This window comes from Chelonia mydas, chromosome 3, assembly GCF_015237465.2.
Source record: "Chelonia mydas isolate rCheMyd1 chromosome 3, rCheMyd1.pri.v2, whole genome shotgun sequence".
Lineage (NCBI taxonomy): Eukaryota > Metazoa > Chordata > Testudines > Cheloniidae > Chelonia > Chelonia mydas.
In genome coordinates this window covers 120,045,073-120,070,290 of record NC_057851.1, presented here as the reverse complement: position 1 = coordinate 120,070,290, position 25,218 = coordinate 120,045,073, and the positions used below count along the sequence as shown (strand labels likewise).

At 43.7% G+C, this 25,218-nt stretch overlaps 1 long non-coding RNA gene across 2 annotated transcripts in view; it reads right to left on the bottom strand.

The window, feature by feature from the left end:
- LOC122465096 overlaps positions 1-24,902 on the bottom strand; it is a 66,384-nt gene extending 41,482 nt beyond the window's left edge. The window contains exons 1-3 of one of the 2 annotated variants that reach the window (XR_006289660.1): positions 24,389-24,902; positions 12,795-12,930; positions 10,915-11,117 (exon numbers count right to left, since the gene is read on the bottom strand). This is a non-coding gene — a long non-coding RNA (uncharacterized LOC122465096). Of the gene's footprint in view, positions 1-10,914; positions 11,118-12,794; positions 12,931-24,388 lie in introns of those variants that run through there. The other variant, XR_006289661.1, reaches the window with a different exon arrangement.
- Positions 24,903-25,218: the final 316 nt, after the last annotated feature.

Here is a 25,218-nt window from a genome sequence, read left to right as displayed (position 1 = left end):
CAGCAGGAGTTTTGGGGATCACAATGGAACCAAAACTGGGACTCGGGCACCTAAACCCCAGACTTAGGGGCCTAAGTACCTTTATGGATCCCACCCTTTTGTATTTTGGAAAGGCTTGAGGTGTTGCTGTTTAAACACATTCAGCAACTGCATATGCAGTACAATTGGTTTCCATACAGATTTCTTTTAAAATTGCATGTAGCATGTATCCTAAACATACATACATTATACACCGGGCTATAATGGTTTCTTTAGAGGCATTCAGGTCTATTGTGTAGCCAGCCAACATGCATTTTAAAAGCAAGCACTGAATGAATATTTAGCAAACACCCACCACACAATGCAGGTTTTAGAGTATTAGGAAGAACTGGTATCAAGACAGATCTGGCTAGCACCTAAGGGTCTATTCCAGTCCATCTGACAAATAACATGCATTTTAAAAAATGAATTAAATATAGTATTTACCCAAAGGTCCAACAGAGAATTCATGTGGGATACACCCATTCAGATCCAGGGCAGAATCAGGACAGATCCATGTAACAATAAAAATAGCTCATCATTTTCTACTTCAGTTTCCATCCCAGTACTCTAATGGTATGTCTACACTGCAGGACAAAACCTGTGGCACCAAGTCTCAGGGCACATCTACACTGTGATAAAAGATCCACACCTGGCCCCCAGCTGACTCAAGCTCACAGGTCTTGGGTGTGAGGCTATAAAATTGCAGTGTAGAAGTTCAGGCTCAGGCTGGAGTCTAGGCTCTGAGACCCTGCAAGAGGAGGGTGTCTCAGAGGCCGGGCTCCAGTGTGAGCCCAAATGTCTACACTGCAATTTTATAGCCCCTCAGCCCCAGACCAAGTCAACTGATGTGGGTCAGCTGCCGGACTTTTATCGCAGTGTAGCTATACCCTAGTGTTTTACAAACATGCATGAAGTCTTACATCACATCTGAGGGAAGTCAGTATTATCCCCATTACACAGATTCAGAAATCAAGGCACATAGATAGGAATGAGCTATTGAAGGTGAGAAGCAAGTCACAGTAAGAGTCTGAAACGGACTGCAGCCCTCTGTTCCATGACTGCATTTCTTAAGTGGGAGTGACCTCCTTTGTGGTCATACACTAAGATTTAACAAAAAGTATCTATTAAAAATTACCAAGGTATGAAGAATCACGTTTGAAGTGTATTTGTTTACATACGCATTTATTGCTACTGTAAAATGACATTCATGGATTGACAGCAATAGGTATGGTCACTCTACTGAGCATTCCAGACATACAGTACAGTCATGTAAACAAAGCTCACATCACTCAGTCTGAGACAAGCTAATTACAAGACGACTCTAAAAGGCAGATCCAAACCTAACCTAAACGACCTTTTTAATCCGTAGTGTTTTTAGTCAGTGCTACTTCTACCCCCTTTACCACCCTGACAACCTCCATCACCTCACACCCCAACCAGAGAAAGAATTCCCGGTGTCACTGAGCACTTCCCTTACCTGCAGTGCTGAAAGAACTGATGGATGGATGAGTCATCATAAGACTGAGAACCAGAAATGAACCATGAAAATACTCATGCATGCACATGGAGGTCCATGAAGTACTGCAATAAATTTTTCAGTTTGCTTCCAGGCTTGTAAATGAGCTAGAAGGAAGTGACCAGGAGAGAGACAGATGCCACAGTAGCATTTGGATGGGAAATAATCTCTTCCTTATCAAGTGAGATTCATCTTTTTATGACTATTTTGCAATCAAATATGACCAATCTCAGGAGCCCATACTTCATTTTTCTGTTTGCCAATGTGATTTGTCCCATAAAAGATACCACAGGAATTCTAAGTGAAAGGAGAGGGAAAATACACACCCTACACTGAAGATTGCCGAGCGCGATGTCACAAACTTCTGCAGCATCTTCCTGTCAAAGAGACTTGAACTGTTGCTTTAGAAGGATTTGTTAGTTTCCTTTGGGTTCTCTCATTCCCTTGGACCCAATTTACATTTGAATTTTGAAAACGTGTAACTGAGGTCAAAGGTCAGCAGTAATAATTTTCAGTGTGCAGCCCGGGAGTTTCACTGAGGAAAAAGTATGATCCTGCCTGCATGATACCACCTCTAGTGCAGCTTGGAGTCCAAAGAAAATGGACTCCAGAGCCGAGCCAGCAAGACTGAGATAGCTGAAAACGACAGTTACAAAGGATAATTCAAGGCACATTTTATGTTCCAAGCCCTCAAGGAACCCCCTGTCAGAGTAACCGTGTACATGCAGGGCACTACACTCGTTCCAAGGTGCCCCACAGGTGCTGGCAGCTCTTTGGTGCACAAGTTTCTTAATTATCATTTGCTCGGCTCCAAGCAGAGTCAGTGCCTAACAACCAACAACAACTTTGTAAAAGGGAGGGAACTGAGAAGTTGAACTGGACAGGCTGTACCAATCCGCCCCTACAGTACACTGTTGTTCGCATGGGTGAGGCAAATTCTTCAAATCAAGGTAGGGGCAACTTTTTTTTTTCTTTTTAAGGTGAGTTTTACTTTATAAAGTTATTTACTGATTTAGATAGTTTATTAGATAATTAAAGGCTCTCCTCTATGAGCCAGCCATTATTATCTTTCTTCCCTCTTAAAGAAGGAACCCGGCAGCTTAAAGAAATAGGTGTGGATTCTGGGTATCCAGAACCAGCGTGAAAAAAAATATCATTGTAGGCTTCTGCAGAAAACCTCTCTCACTCTCCCACTTTGTGTGTTTTCTTTAATGCTCTCATATCTCTTGTGTTGGCTTGTAATTAAGCATAACTGCTCAATATGGCATGCACTATGTCAGATTTGACTATAAGCAGAGACAGACATGGGATACACAAAAGGAATAGAAGGAAGAATGATAGCTGCCTATTGGCTTCTCAATTTTACATCTGTCTACAGTATATCAGGGTCCATTGTATCAATCATGTACTTCTATAACAAACAGCTATTATGGGGAAATGGACATCGCAACTTTAAGACACATTTCTAAATTCATACATACACACAGCCTTTCTTGGTTTATTACTTCAGTAGCTGCAATGTTCCACTGCAGAATGGGGCCCATACTTCAGAAACCTGACATTTTTCCTAGCGTGCAGACAATGTGCAATTGTTGAGACTAGCTCCCCGAGTCACCAAAGTACTGGTAAAATTATGGGGGGGTGGGGGGAAACAAACAAACAAAGAACATGATAAGAGTAACAAATAAAAATACGGCATCTAATACACCATCATGTAACGCCCCACAATATTGTAATTACCGCTAAAAATAATATCCATCAAATATTCATTGACATGGAGAACCCTCCAGCCAGCTTTTGCATATGCTAAGAACAACCATATACTTTCAATTTGAATTACACTTATTTAAAAAATAAGGACAACTAAACAAGAACAAAAAGTTACCATGATAGAATCTCCTCTGTAACAGGTGGTAGCTGACCTCAACACAGAACAGAATTGAATGCACAATGGTGGCTACCAGCAACAGACAACAGCTTCCTAGAAATTTAAAAGTGTGGCACTCAAAAAACAAAACCATGCCAGTTACATCCACCATACACACAACACAACTGGCAGCCATATGAGCTGAAAGGAAGTAATCTAGGATATGATCCTGCTTCTCTTGTGCTCCTGCAAATTCCATTATACAGTACCATCAGTATCAGTATTTCTACCTGGATGGGTTGCCAATAGCTTAAACTTAACACGGCTTACACTGAACTCCTTTGGTCCTTTGTGCCTGGTGTTCTTCAATGAGAACTGAGCCATTGTTATTCTAGTCAGACATGAAGAAGAGCTCTGTGTGGCCTGAAAGCTGGTCTCCTTCACCAAAAAAAGTTGGTCCAATAAAAGATATCATCTTATCCACCTTGTCTCTCTAATATACTAGGAACAATAATGGATATTGCTATTCTATACATTTTCAAATTTTATACTTTTCTCATATTCTTTGCATAAGGGCAAACATTTTGCTACATAAAATCGCACACATATGATTTTTCCCCAAATTGATCAACAAAGAAAATTCATCCTAGCCCCTTAAGTGTGACCAGTTATTCCCAAGTATGAAATAAATACTAAATAAAGTAGTCATTTTTACTTCAGTACCATGATGCTACTTGGTTCTACCAAATTAAAAAAGGTACTGGAAAGCACAACAGGATAATAAATTATAGCTGATTTTCTGAACTTACATAAGTGGTTAAGAACCTATTAGGTGATTCCCCTAACAACATTCCTGTCTTAAAAAATCTCTGCATTTGGAAAATCTCTGTCATCTCATGCACTGAGCTCTCTAGCTGCATTCCATATGGCAAGTACAATTGTTCCAGATCAGCCCACCTATACAGTATGGCAGGGTTTGGTTCCTACACTGGATAAAATATTACTTGTCCTATCTGATCCGCTTCTCAGGTTTTACATCATCTTATCACTACAATCCTCTGTAGTAGCTTTTGGACCTCTTTCATTATTGAGTTAAAGCACAAAAAGTTGTTACTTTCTTTCAGATACACAAACATTTTTTCCTTCTGTGTTGGGGGCAGGAGGAAGGCTTTCCTAGTTTCATTGCATTTCATGGTGTTTCTACTTGAAGGAATTGTACTAACCTCAGTACCATTCAAGCATAACATTGTACTAGGATTCACCAGCATTACTTCTGTTGAAGGTTTAGTCATTTATAAAAACATATGTCCATTGTCTAAGTCTCTGGGAACATTTGTATTAATAAGACACAGGTAAAAATTTCCTCCCATAATGAAGTGGAGTGAAGGACCCAGAAGACTTTGGTGCATACGTAAAAGACTTTTATTTCTTGTATATTGAGCCTTTATCTACACATAACGGGGCCAAGTCTTTGTCCCTTTGAAATCCACAGCAAAACTCCCTTTGAGGTCAGTGAGAGTCACTCCATTGATGTTAATAGGAGTAGAAATGCAGCCCTTCACATCTCCTCCAAGGTAGGTACAATGGGCAGTACTAAACCTGAATATTTATTACCCATAATTGTTAAGTGTACCACATCACTTACGGTGTATTTCACATTCCAAGGATAAGGCATGTTGCAAATAATATGATAAACAGCCCCCTTTTTTTTTTTTTAAATGGTGCCCATCGTGTGAAGGTCAAGGGCTGCATTCCAAGGAAGCTGTCACCTCCCTTTTCCCCGCATTCCTTCACTCTGGCCGAGCAAAGGAAGACAGCTGGGGGAAGGGGGAAACGAGGGAGGAGTGGTCAGTACCACATGAAAGGAACAGTCTGGAGCAAGCCAGGGCTCCCAGTCTTGCTAGAACTGTTCCACACCTAAGGTGGAAAGATGTCCTTGCAAATGCCACCAATCCCGCACAGTGACTAAGGGCCCTTGAAGCTACAGGGAATGAAAAAAAGCCCTACCAACACCGCTGGGTTAAAGTGGAAGGGATCCTATGCCAGCTCCTCCTCACCTCTTCAAGTGAAACTGTGCTTCTGGTGAGGTTTAAAAAAAAAACAAAAAACAAAAAACAAAAAACCACACACACACACACACACACCAACAACAACACACATCACTGTAAGAGAGATCCATTATCTTCATTAAGACTTACAAACACCTCTGTCCCATAGGTAAAGTAGAAGAACCATGACAAAAAAAGGCCAATGTTTTCAAATGTGAGCACTAATTTTTCGGTGCCTAATTTGAGACATTTAGACCCAGATACTCAAAAGTATGTAGGTGCCTCACTCCCATTGATTTCACCTAAATATCTTCAAGGAGCTGAGCCTTTGGGGGGCAGGGGAGTGAATTTTAGTGATGCCAAGTTATCTGCACCTCTTATGAATACCCATGTGGTGTAGTGACTGCTCACTACCTCTGCAAATCCTTAAGTGTCTCTAGCTGGGCATTAGGTCCCTAAAAATTAGTGGGCACTTTTGATAATTTGGACCTAAATGACTTGCCCAAAGTTAGTCAGAGGCAGAGCCAGGAATATAATCCAAGAGTCCTGACTTCCAATCGCCAGCTTTAACCACAAGACCAGATGGCCTTGCCAAAAATTTAAGTTAAGACAACTTTGCAGATAAATACCCTCTAAAGATACGAAGCATCTGTATCAACAGCTGCTAATGCCAGGAGATCCATTAATATACTTCAGTGTTTCACTAACTCATTGTTCCTTTCTCTACAAGATGCAGTTTTTCCATTAGGTGTGTAACAATATCAGTGGCAACCAATCGCATCAGAGACTAAATAAAGATATGCTTTTACAGAATGTTAAACCAGCAAAAAAAAAAGGGGGGGTTAATTATCTCTAGTGCACATGGGTTAACTATAAAAATACAGCAGACACCGGATGTTATTGGGTACAAGTGCCTGGGAGCAGAGACAAGAAGATACTGTACATTAATTCAACAAGTGTTCTAGCCTGCACCTGTGTTTAATTAGTTATCCTGGAATTAGCTCTGTGCAGCAAGACAGCTTTGGAAGCTGTTAGTGAGAAGCGTGCAGACTTCTAAACAAGTGAGACTGCTGCTTTGATTAATTGAGTCCCTTGCAATCTTCCTTCTGTGTTCGAAGAAAAGTTAATCATTTACTGTGGAAATCCAAGTTGGATTATTCAACCCAGAGCATGGAACAATTCATTTTTATTGTCCACACAATATTTCCAAAATGACAATTGTGACAGTTACAGCTTTGGTTTCCCTGCAACCCTAAGACAAATTCATGAGTACAATATAGTCCAGAGGGAGGGGACGGGGGAGAGGAGGAGAAGAGAGAATCCAAGCAAGAATAGCAGTGAAAGCATGAAGGACAACCCATTGTTCCATAAGACGGATATTTTAGCACCACGTTGTGACAACCAGGTATGCCTCCTAAGAAACAACTATTTGATGGGAAGGGAACTGACAAAATAACAGGGTACATCTAGCTATTAGCCTACCTAATTAGGCACTCATCTAGCCCTCATGACGTACTCTCTGAGCACCTTGTAAATATTAGCAAATTTATCCCCTGGGGCAGTAGAAAAGTATGACTGTTGCCATTGTATAAATGAGGAACAGGAGGGTTAAATGGCTTACCTAGGGTCACACAGGAAATCAGTGGTATAGCTAGGAACAGAACTAATGTCACCTACAGGTTAGTGCAGTGTCTTAACCATAAGACCCTCCTGGAAGGCATGTTGCCCCTTGTAGCACTGGGGAGAGCAGATAAACGAGCCCCTTGCTGCACCAGGCAGTGAGCACTCACCTCACAACACCTGTGTAGGGGAGGGGCAATGGCACCATCCTAGCCAGACACACCCTCTAGAGCTGCTAGTATCCTGGTCCCTGCACCCAAACATTCCTCTTCACCTGCAGTGGAATCACTGGAGCTGGCAGGAAAATGCAAATCCATTTTGGTGAAAAATGTTGAGGTTTTGGAATTTTTTCCATCCTGAACTGGGCCAAAAAGTAAAAGAAAAGAAAAAAGAAAAAAAGAAAACTCTTCACAGCATCGAGTTTAGACTTATTTTCTGGATTTTGTTAGGTTTCAGAGTAGCAGCCGTGTTAGTCTGTATTCGCAAAAAGAAAAGGAGTACCTGTGGCACCTTAGAGACTAACCAAATTATTTGAGCATAAGCTTTCGTGAGCTACAGCTCACGTCATCGGATGCATTCAGTGGAAAATACAGTGAGGAGATTTATATACACACAGAACATGAAAAAATGGGTGTTAACATACATACTGTAAAGAGAGTGATCACTTAAGATGAGCTATTACCAGCAGGAGAGCTGGGGGTGGCGGGGGGTGAAGAAAACCTTTTGTAGTGATAATCAAGGTGGGCCATTTCTAGCAGTTAACAGGAACATCTGAGGAACAGTGGGGGGAGAAATAAACATGGGGAAATAGTTTTACTTTGTGTAATGACCCTTCCACTCCCAGTCTCTATCTTCATCATCTGGACCCATGGAAAAGAAGCCCTTGAGGAATTCCACCATGATTTCAACAATTTCCATCCCACCATCAACCTCAGCCTGGACCAGTCCACACAAGAGATCCACTTCCTGGACACTACAGTGCTAATAAGCGATGGTCACATAAACACCACCCTATACCAGAAACCTACTGACCGCTATTCCTACCTACATACCTCCAGCTTTCACCCAGACCACACCACACGATCCATCATCTGCAGCCAAGCTCTACGATACAACCACATTTGCTCCAACCCCTCAGACAGAGACAAACACCTACAAGATCTCTATCAAGCAGTCTTACAACTACAATACCCACCTGCTGAAGTGAGGAAACAAATTGACAGAGCCAGAAGAGTACCCAGAAGTCACCTACTACAGGACAGGCCCAACAAAATAAATAACAGAACGCCACTAGCCATCACCTTCAGCCCCCAAATAAAACCTCTCCAACGCATCATCAAGGATCTACAACCTATCCTGAAGGACGACCCATCACTCTCACAAATCTTGGGAGACAGGCCACTCCTTGCCTACAGACAGCCCCCCAACCTGAAGCAAATACTCACCAGCAACCACACATCACACAACAGAATCACTAACCCAGGAACCTATCCTTGCAACGAAGCCCGTTGCCAACTGTGTCCACATATCTATTCAGGGGACACCATCATAGGACCTAATCACATCAACCACACTATCAGAGGCTCGTTCACCTGCACATCTACCAATGTGATATATGCCATCATGTGCCAGCAATGCCCCTCTGCCATGTACATTAGTCAAACTGGACAGTCTCTACGTAAAAGAATAAATGGACACAAATCAGATGTCAAGAATTATAACATTCAAAAGCCAGTCGGAGAACACTTCAATCTCTCTGGTCACTTGATTACAGACCTACAAGTCACAATATTACAACAAAAAGACTTCAAAAACAGACTCCAACGAGAGACTGCTGAATTGGAATTAATTTGCAAACTGGATACAATTAACTTAGGCTTGAATAGAGACTGGGAGTGCATGGGTCATTACACAAAGTAAAACTATTTCCCCATGTTTATTCCACCCACCCCCCACTGTTCCTCAGACATTCCTGTTAACTGCTGAAAATGGCCCACCTTGATTATCACTACAAAAGATTTCCCCCACCTCTCCTGCTGGTAATAGCTCATCTTAAGTGATCACTCTCCTTACAGTGTGTATGGTAACACCCATTGTTTCATGTTCTGTTTGTATATAAATCTCCTCACTGTATTTTCCACTGAATGCATCCGATGAAGTGAGCTGTAGCTCATGAAAGTTTATGCTCAAATAAATTGGTTAGTCTCTAAGGTGCCACAAGTACTCCTTTTCTTTCTAGATTTTGGGAGAACTGAAATGGAATTTTTTAGCTTGTCTGCTGTCTACCTGGAAGCCTCTTTTCAATTGCATTTTCAAGTGAAATTGACAAGAGCCTTGCAGGTGGACAGACAGGGAGCTGTCATTTCCACTTTTCCCAATAGAAAGTAATTATTTTTTGGCAAAAATTGAAGTTTTCCCTCAGAAAATTTTGATTTTGTGGACCGGGCTTTTTCTGTTAAAAATTCCCAACCGGTTCTAATAATTAAGTTTGGGGTCTGCAAGTGTAAGTAGAAGAGGAGGAGCTCTTTGCATCTTCTTTTCCCTCTGGCGAACCCAGGTATGCACCCTTAGAGTCTAAAATCCATGCAAGGATAAGGCTTGGTTCCACTCTGGCTCTCACTGAATGATTCTGCATTTGGATTTATCCATCTGAAAGGTTCTGCATTTGGACACGAACACAAAAAATGGGACTAAATGAGCATTTATTTGCTAGCAGAAAAAAAAAAACCCTAAAGTTTTTTGAAGTAGGCAGTTTGGAAATATGGGCTCTTTTTCTGGAAGCAGTTTAGCACATCTCTTTTTTTAAATGGAATATGCTTGATCAAAAATGCTAGATCCTGCACATTACACAGATAATTAAGTCTAATTTCAATAATGCTCTGAAACACTACTAATAAATCTTTGGGCTCTTGTGTTCCCTCCAAACACAGAATATATACAAGCTACTTCATAGCACTGAGTTTTAGCCTCGCAACTGCTTTTTTATTCAAGCTTTGCTAACCAAGAGTCAAACTCTGTTCTCAGTTATATGCATATAAATCTGGAGCAACTCCGCTATTTTCCATATCATTCCTCAAGATTACAATGGTATAAATGAGCACAGAAAATGGCCCTAAATCTTGTAAATCTGACCTTCAGCCTACTTCCATGAGAGGGAAAAAAAAGGGAACTGGTTTTCACAATCAACATGCTTCTTGAAAAACTGTATAAATATTATAATTACAGTAGTGGATATTACAGTATTAAAAGAAGTTAAAACTATGACCTGTATCTAGGTCAGCTGAGAACATGCAGGAGCAGAGTATCATATTTACAGGCTACTGTTCGCAACAATGACTCTTTATTCACAGAAGAGCATTTTGGCTACCTACTGTTTTACGGAGAAGTCACATCTGGGTCTTCAATTTGCTTTCCATAGATTAAAGATCAGAGTTTCGACTCAAGCGATTATAGATGTTGGTCACTGACTGAAGTGTTCCACCACTAACAATCCCACATTTGTACAGTAGCTTTGATCCATTTTCTTTATTTCTTTTGGGGTGAGTTAATGTCACTGTGCCAACATTTTCAGAACTGGCCAGTGACTCCTCACTTGAAACACCTTGTGCCGGATTTTCAGTGGTGCTGAGCATTCACAGCTCCCATTGACCTTGGATGCAGCTGCTGGTCCACAGCATTTCTGAAAATCAGGGCCCAGGCATCTCTACCTGAGCAGCCATAAACTGAAGCACCAAAAAAAATCGGTGGCCAGCTTCCAAAATTCAGCTGTCTGGAATCAATCCTGCTGCCACTGCAAGGAATGGGTGTTTTTCCATTGACTTCAGTAGGAGATGGACCTGGTGTTCATTCTGCCCGTGGTTTCTGTCCAGCTAAAGATACATCTGAGTAGGAGCGTATATTGGCAAGTGAAATTGTCTGTATTTCTCTGTCTGTTCCTGTTAAGCAGGCCCTGAAGAGATTCCAAATGATCTCACAACTTCCGTTAACTTCACCTCCTCTCCTTAGCCACCCTTTCTTTCAAGGGTCATTGTAAGACACTACCAAACTGGAGTGGGGGAAGAGGGAGGAGAAATATTACAAACAAACTGACATTTGAACAAAACAAAATCCTAACAAGTTAAATAATTCATGATTTTTTCTGAACAACTGTTATTGGAGCAAACATTTGTCAGGAGTATGGAACAGTCCATGGTCTATTGTAATTTGCAATCTTGAAGGCAAAGCTATTGGTTATTATTTATTTACAAGTCTGAAATGTTACCAGGATAGTAGGTTCAGGATGGGAGGGAAAAAAAATACCCAGCCACAGCGCAAAAAGTTCATCCATACATGTTAAGTTGGATCATCCAGGCTATCCACATAGCTCTGGCTTTTGCAAGTATTTACCAGTGACATTCAGAGATATCCATAAGCAAAAGATCAGGTTGCTTGACATAATAAGCTACATTTAAATATAGATTTACAAGTGAAACTAGTGTGAGGTGAGGGTCCTCAGTGACTCAGGGCCAGATCCTCAAAGGTATTTGGGTACATAAATCCCCTTGAAACCCATGGGAGTTAGGTGCTTAAATATTTTTGAGGATCTGGACCTTGGTTATTATGATTCCACAGCACAAAAGGATTGTACCACACACACTATGGCACAATTCTGCACAACAACTGACCAGGTCTGGTGCTGAAAAGGCTGAAGACTAGAATAACCATGCCAGCAATGAGGTGCCTTGGCAGACGTGTGTAGGAAAGCTTGCAAAGGGCATGCCCACATTAGGTCTGGCTCTAGTCAGCACTATCAATCTCAGACTTTAAAGAGCATTAAAAGGCACCAGATTCTTGTTTAAAAACATTTTGCATAAAACACCCATATTCTTCATTTCTAACTTTTAAAATATAATTTCATATTTATGTCCACAAATGCATTAAGGCACCATGAAGTCTCCTCAAAACGCACAAGGAGAAAAATTATTTTTGATTCAAATCATGAGGTCTGTAATTCACCTGCATTTGTGGGCCTGCTTCTAAACATGAACCAAAATTCACTCTGCGCTGACTGCTACTCTACCCACTTTAAATATTTTAAAAGAACATTTTCCATATGAAAGATTCAGCACTCACCACATTTTAATTCCCAAACTGAAAAGAAATAAAATGGTAGAAGATACCATTTCATACATTGGGTCAGATCTTCAGCTCAGGTACCTTGTGCTACCCAGCTCCCCTTGAAGACAATAGAGCGATGACAATTTACACCAGCTGAGGATCTGCTCCAGTGACTATGGACAGGCGGAAACCTTTCTGCATTTAAGGTTGAAAGCAGCTCCATTATAAAGTTCTACCATTGGCCCTGCTGTAACTTTGGCTTGGTCAAACTTTGTGTGGCCTGTAAATTGCCATCTTTGCTCTACAAGCAAAAGGGAACGTTCTCTGACAATCACCCCAGGAATGGGTGATTATTATCCACAGTGCCCTTCATATGGACCACAGTGAAGATAGCGGGACAAGAGCCTTCTTTGGGCAGTCCCAAGGCTATCCTGAACACCCCCAGTAAAGGGACAGTGGAAGTGCTGTAACCATAGGCCTTGTCTACACTATGGGGGTAAGTCGACCTAAGTCACACAACTCCAGCTACATGAATAATGTAGCTGGAGTCAACGTAGCTTATGTCAACTTAGTGCGGTGTCTACACTATGCTGGATCGATGGGAGAGACTCTCTCATCAACTTACCTTAAGCGTCTCGTTCCGGTGGAGTGAGTTGATGGGAGAGCAATCTGTGGTCGATTTAGCGGGTCTTTGGTGCATTGATCGCCACAGCGTCGATCCCCAGTAAGTGCAGACATGTGCAGTTTGATACATTTTCCAACTGGAAGAGATTAGCAATCCAAACAAACCACCTAGTTTCACCTTTGGGACATTAGGAGTTCTGGTTTCAGTTCCTGACTCTATTGCAGATGTCCTGTAGGATCTTGGGCAAGGCATGTAACCCGCTGAGTTGTTTCGCTTCTCACACCAGTGTAATCATTTAACTCTGCCAACTTCAATGAGTTTATCCTGATTTACATTGGTGTAAGTGAGAGCAGAATCAGATCCTCTCTGCCTGTTCCCCCACCTATAAAATGCGCATGATAACTATCCTTTGCAAGAGGGAAGTTTTGTGAGGCATATCCCAATAGTGTTTGAAAAGCATTTGGAGGTTCTCGTGGAAGGTGCTACAGAAGTGTAAACTAACCTCTATGTTATTGCACGCAAAGTTACATTTAAAAGTGATCAGGTTGCATAGTCAAGCACTCAGAAGTTAGGAAATGACTGTATTAAGCTGGCCTGTGCAACCATAACTTGTCCCTCATGTGCATGCATTATGATGGAGTCTTTAATTACATGGTCACATACTATGTTTTCCACATCCTCCTTCATTCAGTGCACAGAATGCACCTGCTCTGGGGATGAATCAGGACTTTGTAAAGAAGGAGACTGTTGTCTGTAGGACCACTGCATCATTTGTTGCGGTAGCTGGAAGGTGTGTGGTCAATGAAACAGGAGAATGCAGAAAGAGAAAGAAAGGTCTCAGGGTCAGGCAGTGGAATGCTTCCCTGGAGAACTGGATTCTATCCCAGCCTCTGCCACAGAGCTCCCATACAAAGCTGTTCCACTCAGTTAAACCAACATTTTCACAGATTGCCACTGTACCTTCCTCATTTTCTGGGTACCCAATTGGAGACATCTAGAGTCTGATTTGCAGAAGTGCTGAGCACTCACCTGGGGGTCAGTGGGAACTCTGCTCTGAACATATGAAATGCTATATAATGCCGAGTACTCTGAAAAATCAGGTCCTAGGTTCCTCAAATCAGGCACCCAAAATTAGCGGACACTTAATTTTGGCTTTAATCTCTGTGCCTCAGTTCCCCTTGCGTAAAATAGTAATATAACACCACTTAACCTCACAGGGTTGTTATGAAGATAAATTCATTGTTTGTAAATAACAAAGACACTCTGATTAGAGCACCATAAGACAGCCTGTGAGGTAGTTAACACTTCTGTATTCAGTGCAGGGTTTGGATGGTGTGCAGTAAATGTGGCCACATGTTGAATTATGAGGATAAAATAAATACTGAATAGCTACCCATTTAGTGAGCATCATCCATCCATTTTCCTAGCTTTTGAGTGCTTGACTTGGCAACCTTAACATCCTTTTACCATAATTTTTGGGAACGTAATATATGATTGCATTTTAAAAAATAATGTTAGAGAAATTTCCCTTGCCAACTTTTGCAGATTTACAATCACGCTTTCCCATGTTTATAACGTTTTCCTCTCTATTGCTGTGAGAAAGACCCATACTATCAAAAGTAAACATTGTCTGACAACAGAGGGGAAACATCAAAGTTGTCAAATGTGAAAGAAAGTGCTTTTTCCTCAGATCACATTGGGTTATAGTAATTTGCAAAGTAGCTACACATTTTTTAGACAATTGAGATTGTTTAAACTCATCATGTTGTCTTATACCTCACAACACAGTAGTGACATAGGGATTGTTGTTACATATAGGGGAAGTCCTAGTTTACAAGGCATGTTACAAGTCAGTAAGCCTCTAATCCTGCAAATATTTACACATGTGTTTAACTTTAAGTGTGCAAATAGCTCTAGCCCCACTCAAGTAATGGAAGTTTTCCCATTGACTTCAGTGGAGCTAGGAGTTTACCCAGTGGAACTAACCTATTAGTTGAAAGTTAAACATGTACATAACTGTTTGCAGGGTTTACTTCACTTCCTCAGAAGTAAACAACACTAAGTTTGAAGTAATGCCAACAAATCGGTTTACATATGCAAATAAGTGCATAATGACTGGCTGCACAGAATAAGTGAATGCTGTTATTCACCTTCTCCCTGGAGGAAAGAAGTAGTTTTTTAATGGACCTTTAATTTCATCTCCCATTTAGAATATTAGTTTAAAAGAAAAACCTATTACACGCTTGCAAATAATGTCTGTAACGGAGAGCTTTCCAGATATCTCTGATGAAAACATTCACAATACGTGTAACCCTACATACACTAACCTCATGTTTCAATAAACATCAGGATCCATTGCAGTCCCTATTGTCCTTGGCTTTGTCTCAGCCAATAATATACTCTCAGGTCAATAAATCTATGTAGAAGTCAATATCTACTTATTACGCTTGTTTGATTAAGAGACTGATGTTGTACGTTTACCACCAGATGGACTCAGAACTGCTCAGCAGCATGTCCAAGGTCCACTAGTGCTTACAGCCAATAGACATTTTTCTTTAGCTGAAAGGTAAAGGGCCTGTGCTTTTGAAGCCAGAGAATGCAAGTTCTATCCCTGCTATCCCTGCAAGCAGGCTGGCTAACCTAGTGAGGAGGGCTTTAAAGTAGGTTCACCGGGGGAAGGAGACCAAAGCCCTGAGGTAAGTGGGAAAGCGGGATACCGGGAGGAAGCACAGGCAGGAACGTCTGTGAGGGGAGGGCTCCTGCCTCATACTGAGAATGAGGGGCGATCAGCAGGTTCTCTCAAATACTTATATACAAATGCACAAAGCCTTGGAAACAAGCAGGGAGAACTGGAGGTCCTGGTGATGTCAAGGAATTATGACGTGATTGGAATAACAGAGACTTGGTGGGATAACTCACATGACTGGAGTACTGTCATGGATGGTTATAAACTGTTCAGGAAGGACAGGCAGGGCAGAAAAGGTGAGGGAGTAGCACTGTATGTAAGGGAGCAGTATGACTGCTCAGAGCTCCGGTACGAAACTGCAGAAAAACCTGAGTGTCTCTGGATTAAGTTTAGAAGTGTGAGCAACAAGAGTGATGTAGTGGTGGGAGTCTGCTATAGACCACCGGACCAGGAGGATGAGGCTTTCTTCCAGCAACTCGCAGAAGCTACTAGATCGCACACCCTGGTTCTCATGGGTGACTTTAATTTTCCTGATATCTGCTGGGAGAGCAATACAGCGGTGCATAGACAATCCAGGAAGTTTTTGGAAAACGTAGGGGACAATTTCCTGGTGCAAGTGCTAGAGGAGCCAACTGGGGTGGAGCTTTTCTTGACCTGCTGCTCACAAACCGGGAAGAATTAGAGGGGGAAGCAAAAGTGGATGGGAATTTGGGAGGCAGTGACCATGAGTTGGTTGAGTTCAGGATCCTGACACAGGGAAGAAAGGTAAGCAGCAGGATACAGACCCTGGACTTCAGGAAAGCAGACTTCGACTCCCTCAGGGAACGGATGGGTAGGGTCCCCTGGGGGACTAACATGAAGGGGAAAGGAGTCCAGGAGAGCTGGCTGTATTTCAAGGAATCCCTGTTGAGGTTACAGGGACAAACCATCCCGATGTGTGGAAAGAATAGTAAATATGGCAGGCGACCAGCTTGGCTTAACGGTGAAATCCTAGTGGATCTTAAACATAAAAAAGAAGCTTACAAGAAGTGGAAGGTTGGACATATGACCAGGGAAGAGTATAAAAATATTGCTCGGGCATGTAGGAATGAAATCAGGAGGGCAAAATCGCACCTGGAGCTGCAGCTAGCAAGAGATGTCAAGAGTAACAAGAAGGGTTTCTTCAGGTATGTTGGCAACAAGAAGAAAGCCAAGGAAAGTGTGGGCCCCTTACTGAATGAGGGAGGCAACCTAGTGACAGAGGATGTGGAAAAAGCTAATGTACTCAATGCTTTTTTTGCCTCTGTCTTCACTAACAAGGTCAGCTCCCAGACTGCTGCACTGGGCATCACAGCATGGGGAGTAGATGGCCAGCCCTCTGTGGAGAAAGAGGTGGTTAGGGACTATTTAGAAAAGCTGGACATGTAGAAGTCCATGGGGCCGGACGAGTTGCATCCGAGAGTGCTAAAGGAATTGGCGGCTGTGATTGCAGAGCCATTGGCCATTATCTTTGAAAACTCGTGGCGAACGGGGGAAGTCCCAGATGACTGGAAAAAGGCTAATGTAGTGCCAATCTTTAAAAAAGTGAAGAAGGAGGATCCTGGGAACTACAGGCCAGTCAGCCTCACCTCAGTCCCTGGAAAAATCATGGAGCAGGTCCTCAAAGAATCAATCCTGAAGCACTTACATGAGAGGAAAGTGATCAGGAACAGTCAGCATAGATTCACCAAGGGAAGGTTATGCCTGACTAATCTAATCTCCTTCTATGATGAGATTACTGGTTTTGTGGATGAAGGGAAAGCAGTGGATGTATTGTTTCTTGACTTTAGCAAAGCTTTTGACACGGTCTCCCACAGTATTCTTGTCAGCAGGTTAAAGAAGTATGGGCTGGATGAATGCACTATAAGGTGGGTAGAAGGTTGGCTAGATTGTCGGGCTCAACGGGTAGTGATCAATGGCTCCATGTCTAGTTGGCAGCCGGCGTCAAGTGGAGTGCCCCAGGGGTCGGTCCTGGGGCCGGTTTTGTTCAATATCTTCATTAATGATCTGGAGGATGGTGTGGATTGCACTCTCAGCAAATTTGCAGATGATACTAAACTAGGAGGAGTGGTAGATACGCTGGAGGGCAGAGATAGGATACAGAGGGACCTAGACAAATTGGAGGATTGGGCCAAAAGAAATCTGATGAGGTTCAACAAAGATAAGTGCAGAGTCCTGCACTTAGGACGGAAGAACCCAATGCACCGCTACAGACTAGGGACCGAATGGCTAGGCAGCAGTTCTGCGGAAAAGGACCTAGGGGTGACAGTGGACGAGAAGCTGGATATGAGTCAGCAGTGTGCCCTTGTTGCCAAGAAGGCCAATGGCATTTTGGGATGTATAGGTAGGGGCATAGCGAGAAGATCGAGGGACGTGATCGTACCCCTCTATTCGACATTGGTGAGGCCTCATCTGGAGTACTGTGTCCAGTTTTGGGCCCCACACTACAAGAAGGATGTGGATAAATTGGAGAGAGTCCAGCGAAGGGCAACAAAAATGATTAGGGGTCTGGAACACATGACTTATGAGGAGAGGCTGAGGGAACTGGGATTGTTTAGTCTGCAGAAGAGAAGAATGAGGGGGGATTTGATAGCTGCTTTCAACTACCTGAGAGGTGGTTCCAGAGAGGATGGTTCTAGACAATTCTCAGTGGTAGAAGAGGACAGGACAAGGAGTAATGGTCTCAAGTTGCAGCAGGGGAGGTTTAGGTGGGATATTAGGAAAAACTTTTTCACTAGGAGGGTGGTGAAACACTGGAATGCGTTACCTAGGGAGGTGGTAGAATCTCCTTCCTTAGAAGTTTTTAAGGTCAGGCTTGACAAAGCCCTGGCTGGGATGATTTAATTGGGGATTGGTCCTGCTTTGAACAGGGGGTTGGACTAGATGACCTCCTGAGGTCCCTTCCAACCCTGATATTCTATGATTCTATCATCGTAGAGTTCAGCGTGGCCATGATGCACAGCACTTCTTACAGGGGATTTGTTACCTCACACAGCATTCCTAAAGCAAATGCCAACCATGATTTCAAAGGGTTTTGCACACATTAGTCTGTCCATATTTTGTACTCATATGGCCTCCTTATTGTAGTATCTGAGCACCTCACAATCTTTAATGTAGTCGTTCTCAAAACACCCCGCAAAGTTCTAACAGTCCCATTTTAGAGATGGGGAACTGAGGCATAGAGAGGCCAAGTGACTTGCCCAAGGTCACATAGGAAGTCTGTAGAGGAGCAGGGAATTGAACCTGAGTCCCCAGATAGCACCCTAACCACTAGGCTACACTGCCTCACTCTTAAATTAGACTCGGCAACACCCCTGTGAAATAGGGGAGTATTCTTATCCCCATTTTACAGAGGAGTAAACTGAGGCACAGAGAGATTAAATCAGAGAGTGATAAAGCCAAACAGTGGAAGATCCAGAACTAGACAGAACACAGGAATCCTAGTTCCCAGACCTCTGCTTTAACCACTAGACCAGTTTCCAGATCTCTGCTGCTTCCAGCTTCATCTAGAACAATATGATCCAGCCTGAAGTTAGGGAGTAAACCACTCGTCCCCAACACAAGGAATTTTTTTTTTTGCAATGTCTCCTTCCAGCCTTCAAAGGAGATCAATAAAATAAAAATTGTGTTAAAAAGCCAGTTACATTTTAATACCATTGAAACCTGTGCTGAGAAAGTTTACATTTACTCGAAAATGATAAAATACCTTTAGCTTAGCATTGGAACTATACCTAGGAGTAGCAGAGTGAATGGAAAGTTGGAATATGTAACAGAGTGGCAGTCTTCTGTGAACCTTTATTAGTAGGTATTGATCCTGCAGAGAAATGCTAAGTTAGTGTTGCTGGGGCTTGTTAACTCCATCCTTTATGTCAGGAAGATGAACGGGTTCTCTGGAGAGAGAAGGCCCAGACTGTGAGCAGAGTAGTCCTTAGGGAGGAACCCATCTCCAAGTTTTTGGCCCTCTATAGCTAGAAGGCTGCATAAATACAAAATTTGTATCGGCATCCGATCCGCAAATAAGGGTCCGCAGATATAAAGTGGATATCTGTAGATTTGCCAGGCTCTATCTACAAGCATACGTAGGTGGTGTTTTGCAGAGGATGGGAAAGCCACCTGCTCAAATGGAAATAATCTAAAATGCTGCTCCACTATCCATGAGCCTCCAGCATTTGTTTCAAAGCCACGCAGGAAAAAAAAAAATCTCTTTTTGAGGACTTCAGTAACTCAGCCGGAGGTTAGGGGTTTCTTACAGGAGTGGGTGGGTGAGATTTTGTGGCCTGTAATGTGCAGGAGGTCAGACTAGATGATCATGATCGTCCCTATTCACCTTAAAGTCTACGAGTCTTTATTCATTGCAAAAGCTGCCCAGGGAGGCCAAAACGTGGGGTTATGTGAAGACAAGATCAGATTAAAAAGACAAGGGCATAACTCGCCCCTGGACTACATCAGCTTCCACAAATGCAACCCAGGATGCAGGGCCCCAAGTGGCAGTAAATCAGCCAGAGAAGAGCTGGGGGGAGTGGACACAGCACTTACCAGGGAGGGCTCATGGCCAGGGTGATTGAAGATATGCCAGGTGTCCCAGGCCTGCCTCCATCAGAGAGGGGTCTTGTGGAGCCCTGATAGTGATTTAAAGCCACCTTCCCCTACCTGAAACCCTGTGAGAGGATGATATTGTAAATCCCACCTGATGGCCCGAGGGCCAAATTTCCCATTGGTTGCAGTGGTTGTGCAGTTTGCACCCCTGGCATCTGGGATAGAGCCCAGGGACTTTGGGGAAGGAATGGGGATAACATAGAGCCTATTCAGCGAAGGGCAGGATGTGGAAGAAATATTTATGCACGCAAAAAGGAGCAGCGATCGCTGGATTTGAACCTGGGTGTCCGAGTAACAGCCCTTCCACCCAGCAAGAAGCTGATGAATCACGCCACGAAAAGTGTCCAGGGACACCATCCGGCAGTCAGGGACTCTGTGAAGCTTTCCTACTCTGAACACCTGTGAGGGAGCGTGAGACAAATGCATCCTGTACCAGCTGGGGAAAAAAATAATTATTCTCCAGAAACGTAGTAATAACCTGTTAACTAAGGGATAATGAGCAGCCACTGTGGTAATTGAGTCTAAATAGCAATTGCAATGAAATGAGTGGGAACTGTGCCTCATTACAAGTAACAGCATGTTCAGGGCTCCTGAAGCTTCTCTGAGAGCAAGCTCTAACAATGATGTATTTGCACTGCTTCATATTCCTGCTGAAGCTACTTCAGTCATATAGCTGGAGAAGACCAGATGGGTGGCTTGACCTTGGCCTGGAATGTACTTGCAGCTTGACTGAGTAAAATGCCTTCCTCCAAAACAAAGCCGGAAACAGGGGACATCTCGAGCCCAAGGTTTGGCAGGGACCTAATTCGGTTCCTGTGTGTTGAGAGCCATGTCGGGCTGTGAGCAGGCACCCTTCTCAGCCTACTCTAGAAACACAGTGCACACAACACAGAAACTCACCCTGTTCCTGGGATTTTGTTTTACTAACCAAGAACTCAAGAAGAAAGGCACAAAGTTTAGCTCAAACCTTCTCCCCAGGCTTGGCTGCACTTACCATCATACTGCCCAGCCCACAGCCTAGACATTCCCTCTCACCGCCCTTAAATCTGAGTGGGATAATGGAGGCACCTGCCTCAGTGAGTCATTAAATCCCATTTATTTCTTTTTAAGCGGCCTCGAAGTGTGGTAACTGGGTAGGGTGTTTCAGGCAAACGCTGCCAAGACTTACACAGGGCTCTGAAAATAATTCCGGGACCACCAGCACAGCTCAACAGCCTGTGCAACTTGTGTGGCCATGGCAACAGCAGCAGGCGCCTGGGGGAGGGGATGGCAATGGACTATAAATCTAGTTATCACCCGCTGAGCTAACTGGGTGCTGAGGGGACCCTCGAACATGGAAAATATAACGGAAAGGATTCCTCTTGTCTTTCATCCTTCGTGATTTGTTGGCTTTGCCCAATCATTCTATACATTAGCACCAGAGCAGAGTCACCAACGGCATGTCTTCATCAAACAAGTTAACTCAGGCTCTCATTTAGAGGTTTCCCTTAACACACAGATTTGGTGGTGCTTTAAATCAGGCCTAGCTGGGGGCACTGGTTAGGGCCCAAGTGTCATTTTCATGCAGGCCACTAACCCACCCATTTCTCAGCAAGGACTCTGCCTAAAGAAGCGCTGCCCCAAGGAGTCACACCCCAAGACGGGGGATGGATTAGCACCAGAAGACACACAGTGGAGTTGATGTGGCCTGGCTAAACAAGAAAACAACCCACTGAAGTGGTCAGGTTCAGACTGATTCAGGCCCACTCCCTCATCCAAATATGAGCTGAGCAAACCAGTAATGAGTGACCCAGCTTAGACAAAAACAACCAGAATCTTCACCCAAAAACTCAGCCTGAACCTTGTTAGGAGATTGCAAAGCTCAGGGTGGTTATTTTTCATCATCACTCATCTCTGCGCGTCAATGTCCCAGCCAGGGTCAGAAGTAGAAATGTCAAAAATACCACGAGAAAGGCTGCTCTCCAGGTGTTTCCAGCCTGACTGGAAGCAGAAAGTACTGACGCTAGCATTGACAGGAAATCTGGTCTGGGCAGATCTCTAACCTAGCAGTGCTGACCCAGGAGCAGGACTGGCTCCAGGCACCAGCAAAGCAAGCACGTGGCTGGGGCGGCACAATTCCAGGGGCGGCATTCCGGCCACCTTTTTTTTTTTTTTTGCTTGGGCAGTTGCGCTCTCTGAGTGGCAGATTTTTTTGCTTGGGGCGGCAAAAAACCTAGAGCTGGCCCTGCCCAAGAGGTTCAGACAAATTTTTGAATTTGGTGGTGCTTTTCCAGATGGAACCCTGTGAGGGTCCCCCCACTCTTAGACCAAACCCATATTCCTTGCAGTCATGAGGCAGGGATCTATTGCCCACATATTGCAGAGAGCTCCCTCAACTCCTCCTGAGGTCTGTGAGAACTGAGGAGACTCAGCTCCTTGTAAGAATAGGTCCAAAATGCAGTTGGAGAATGGGTTGCGGGGGGGGGGGGGAGTTTCAGTGTTTTTGCACATAGGGCAATGCCTCCTACCTTCACCAAATCCATTTGAACAGTCTCTCTGTTCATCCTCCCTTGTCACATCTCTGGCTTCAGTTTGGCTTTCAAGAGTAAATCTTATTAGGCTTTTGGCTCATACCACCAAGAACAGTAACACAAATAGCTTTCTTGTGTCATTTCTTTTTTATTTGTGTGTGTCATTAACATTAAGCACATGATGTTGCAATGACAATATAACTGATGGCTTAATGGGTTGAATTTTAATTCAAGTAATATTTCCAGTAATCTAAAAGCTATCCCTTAAATGTCTGTAAAATTTATTTACTGGAAAAATTCCTGCATGGAAATGCTCTTCTGAATGACAATATGTCAGATTTTTAAGAGTCTTTTCTGGCATTTTTTTCCTCTGCATGTTACTGATACAATCATATCTTTTCCACTGATTTTCTGTGGGACAAAACGGACGCACCTGGACCAAATCCTTAGCTGGTGTACACTGGCATAGCTCTAGTGACTTCAGTGGAGCAATGCTGATTTATGCCAGCTCAGGGCGTGGCCCTCTAGAGTGGCATGGCTCGGATTTGATAGTTTAATTTTAGATTAGGGAAGAGGCAAAGGATTAAAAAGGCAACATGAAGCAGATGTAATACAGCCATGGGTAGCTGGAGAGGATCTCCATCAGAGCAGAGCCCCTGCATCCAACACAAGACTGTTTTGAGGCAAAGCGAAGCTGCAGCAGCTGCGGGTGGGACATGCAGGTGCAGCTGTGTGAGAGGACATAAGTGAGCATATTGCATTCCTGCTCTAGGAATGACTGACTTTCCTCTTCCCACAAAGTTTGCCATGCAAACAAAATAAATCTAGGCCCCAGGCTGCTTGTCCTCACACTCACCCGGCATGCCTTCAGTGGAAAATTCTGCATGGAAATAGACTAGAGAGCTTTCTCTGGGGACAGGCCAGGACTGTGGAATGAACGACCTCAGGAACTAAAGGCCATCACAAACCGCTTCAGAACTCATACAATTTTTTTAAAAATCCAAAACAAGACACTCTACACACTTGTCTCCCCAGGAAGATGATGAGAGAAAACACAGGATGAGCGTACTGCTGGAAGACACTCAGGTACTACGGCGTAGAGCATGGTGTAAGAACATATATAGAATAGAATACAGTCAAAACAGCTCTCATGGAAACACGGCCCCAACACTTGACAGTCATTCCAAAGCCCAAGAATACTTTTTCAGCCCTGACACTCCCCTACCTGGAGTCATTTAGAGTCAGGGGCTTGTAAGCGATTGTCCCACTGCAGTACCACCCAGGGCATCAGGTCAGGCTATCGAGGATTACCAACCCTCCAGAATTGGCTTGGAGTCTCCAGGAATTAAAGATAAATCTTTAATAAAAGACTGTCATGTGGTGAAATCTCCAGGAATACATCCAACCAAAATTGACAATCCTAATCAACGAGGTCCTTTGCCTCTAGCACCCCCACTTCCCTCCGTTCTCATTCTGCGGCAGTTTCTGTGACCTAACTCATCAGCCAAGACACCTTTCAGTTCAGTCCCTTTCCATGGGAACCACAAAGTCCAACCAAACACCCAAAGGCTTAGTGCCCACGTAGCAGGCCTTCAGTCCTGATCTGGGCTTAACAGTCCTTACCCCTTTACTCCTGAGACTTACACTGCCCTTCCTGTGAGTGCCTGGTAGGGACCCCAGGCCTGCTCTCTGCTCCAGGCTCCTGCCCAGAGCCCTTGTGATAAGCAGCAAGAGTCTGTTTCTCATGATCCCTCACTGGTTCCCCGGCTGCTTCCTACCATTACCTGCTTGAAAGCATCTATCCTGGAGCTGCGCCCTCCAGTCTTGTCTCCGTGCAGCTTTTCTCAGCCTGTTGCTAAGGAGCTTTCTCAGGGTATCCCCAAGCTTCTCTGGCAGCTGCCTAGAGACACTTTGCCCCTGCTGCCTTCTCCTTTCAGGCCCAGGGTACAAGCTCCCTACTACAGCTCTGCTTTCTCAGGTCTCCTCCTGGGCCCTGCAGCCCTTCCTTTACCAGAACCACCCCCTCTGGTTCTCTCCAGCTGGGTCTAATTGTCAATTAGCATCTCCCCTCCTGCTGCCACAGACTGGACTAATTGGGCCCTCAGGCTCCCTCTTAACCCTATACTTGCCAGTGTGGGGCATAGGCCCCATCTCAGGGCTGTTCCTCTGTAAATGAAGAGGAGATGTTGTTTCAAGCATGTCTACTCCTAACTGCAAGTCACAGAGAGGGGAGTGCCATGAGTCAATTCAAGCAAGCTGCTGTAGAGTGAGTAAGACTCTTTATTTAATCTCATAAAAAATTATCCAATCTAAAAGCACATTTGACTCCTAGTGTGTGGACAACATAACAGCACCCGTGCAGCCTCCCAGCAAAGGGCAAACTGAGCCAGATCCTCAACCCCACTAGGGCAAATGCTGTAATGCTGGCTTACCAATCATTGGCAATTCCCTCTGTTTGGTCCCCACTGAATGTCCAGGAGAAGAGATCCATAGCTAGGATAGCTATATGCCTCAGCAATCCCTGGCTGCAGAAATAGGCCCATGGGGCATGAGGTGCCTGGCATAAATCAGAATAGCTCTGAGACTGCTCTAATGTATGTTAGGGGCTAACCTG